Source organism: Loxodonta africana, chromosome 2, assembly GCF_030014295.1.
Source record: "Loxodonta africana isolate mLoxAfr1 chromosome 2, mLoxAfr1.hap2, whole genome shotgun sequence".
In the NCBI taxonomy this organism is placed as follows: domain Eukaryota; kingdom Metazoa; phylum Chordata; class Mammalia; order Proboscidea; family Elephantidae; genus Loxodonta; species Loxodonta africana.
Window position 1 is genome coordinate 206,734,656 of NC_087343.1, and position 2,557 is coordinate 206,737,212.

General features: G+C 41.2%; 1 pseudogene; it reads left to right on the forward strand.

Moving 5' to 3' along the window:
* LOC135230464 (olfactory receptor 2L5-like) lies at positions 1-2,303 on the forward strand (annotated as a pseudogene).
* The last annotated feature ends 254 nt before the right edge of the window (positions 2,304-2,557 follow it).

Genomic DNA, 2,557 nt, shown 5'->3' on the forward strand with positions numbered 1-2,557 from the left:
ACAAATATTGTATAAGACCACTATTATCAGTTCTTGAGAAATAGTATAAACTGAGAAGAACACATACTTTTGTGGTTATGAGAGTGGGGAGGGAAGGAGGGTGGGAGAGGGTTATTTACTGATTAGTTAGTAGGTAAGAACTACTTTAGGTGAAAGGAAGGGCAATACTGAATACATGGAAGGTCAGCTCAACTGGACTGGACCAAAAGCAAAGAAGTTTCTGGGATAAACTGAATGCTTTGAAGGTCAGAGGAGCAAGGGTGGGGGTTTGGGGACTATGGCTTAAGGGGTCTTCTAAGTCAATTGGTATAATAAACTCTATTATGAAAACATTCTGCATCCCACTTTGAATTGTGGTGTCTGGGGTCTTAAATGCTAACAAGCGGCCATCTAAGATACATCAATTTTTCTCGACACATCTGGATCAAAGGAGAAGAGAATGAAGAACAACAAGGTCACATGATAACTATGAGCCCGAGACAGAAAGGGCCACATGAACTAGAGACTTACATCATCCTGAGATCAGAAGAACTAGATAGTGCCCGGCCACAACTGATGACTGCCCTTACAGAGAACTCCTGAGGCAGCAGGAGAACAGTGGGATGCAGACACCAAATTCTCATAAAAAGACCAGACTTAATGGTCTGACTGAGACTAGAAGAATCCCGGCTGTCATGGTCCCCAAACCTTCTGTTGGCCCAGGACAGGAACCATTCCTGAAGACTACTCATCAGACATGGAAGGAACTGGACAATGGGCTGGAGAGAGATGCTGATGATGAGTGAGCTACTTGTATCGGGTGGACACTGGAGACTGTACTGGCATCTCCTGTCTGGAGGGGACATGGGAGGGTAGAGAGGGTTAGAAAATGACAAAACAGTCATGAAAGGAGAGACTGCAAGAAGGGAGCCGGCTGACTCATTAAGGGGAGAGTAAATGGGAATATGTAGTAAGGTGTATATAAGCTTATATGTGACAGACTGACTTGATTTGTCAACTTTCACTTAAAGCACAATAACAATTATTAAAAAAAAAAAATACTCACTTACCTAACTTGTTTACTGCTCTGTTTGTATTTAGAAAAACCGCATGATTACCTGATGGAAAATTATAACCAAACGTTATCTAATTAGGGTTGTTTCTGCCATCAAAAATTGGCCTATTCCTCTTTATTCTCATCATTCTAATTTTCGTAATGGCTCTGATTGGCAACCTGTCCATGACACTCCTCGTTTTCTTTGACGCTCATCTCCACACACCCATGTACTTCCTAGTTAGTCAAGTCTCCCTCGTGGATCTGAATTACGTCTCTACCACTGTCCCCAAGATGGCTGCCAACTTCCTGTTCGGAATCAAGTCTATCTCCTTCATTGGATGTGGAGTTCAGAGTTTCTTCTTTTTGACTTTGGCAGGCGCAGAAACACTTCTCTTGACATCTGTGGGCTATGATCTTTATGTGGCCATTTGCTTTCCTCTCCCCTATCCCATTCATATGAGCAGAAAAGTGTGTGTGCCGATGATGATAACAGGATCTTGGATAATGGGGTCTATCAACTCGTGTGCCCACACTGCATATGCACTCCATATCCCCTATTGCCCATCCAGGGCCATCAATCATTTTTTCTGTGATGTCGCAGCCATGTTGACTCTGCCTTGCGTGGACACCTGGGTCTATGAATATATAGTGTTTGTGAGCACCACCTTGTTCCTTGTGTTTCCTTTCAAGGGCATTACTTGTCCCTATGGCCAGATTCTCCTTGCTGTCTACCACATGCCCTCATCAGAAGGGAGGAAGAAGGCCTGCTCTACCTGTATTACCCACCTCACTGTGGTGACCTTCTACAATGCACTCACTGCTTACATTTATCTACACCCAAGATCCTTTAGATCCCCAACAGAAGACAAGGTTCTGGCTGTTTTCTACACGATCGTCAGCCCTATGCTCAATCCTGTCATCTATAGCCTGAGGACCGAGGAGGTGATGGGGTCCTTGAGGAGAATCATTGACAGAACATCTTTGTGAATGCGTAGACAATAATTTCTGCATCAGTACTCAAGCCTCAGGTGCAAATCGGCTCAGAGGTGCATATGCACTATAAAAATTTTCAAGACTGAACACAAGGACTAAATTTAAAGGATTAAAAAACTGACATTTGACACACACACACAAAGTATGTCCCCAAGCTACAATTTTTACATCCTTTGTGGTGATGATTTTTCCATCAATATGAAAGAAATATATTTTCCAATAGTAAGATTTTATTAAAATGTAGACAATGGAAATAGAAACTGCCTAACTTGAAGTTACTATTCAGCATAAAGGTCTACTATATTTATTCATTTTCCAATATGAATAAATTAGGATAATAAGACAAGAAATATTTTAAAACGGAAGGTTGTAATTGAAAGCAAATGAATGTTAGGTTTATTTCTTTTAATTTTTACTTTTAGCGGTTATGATATTATTCTTATATTCTGAATATTCAGAACTGGTGGGTATAGGGAATAGGTGGAGAGGTTTGCACATATTTAGAAGAAGTTATACCACTGTGGAAGA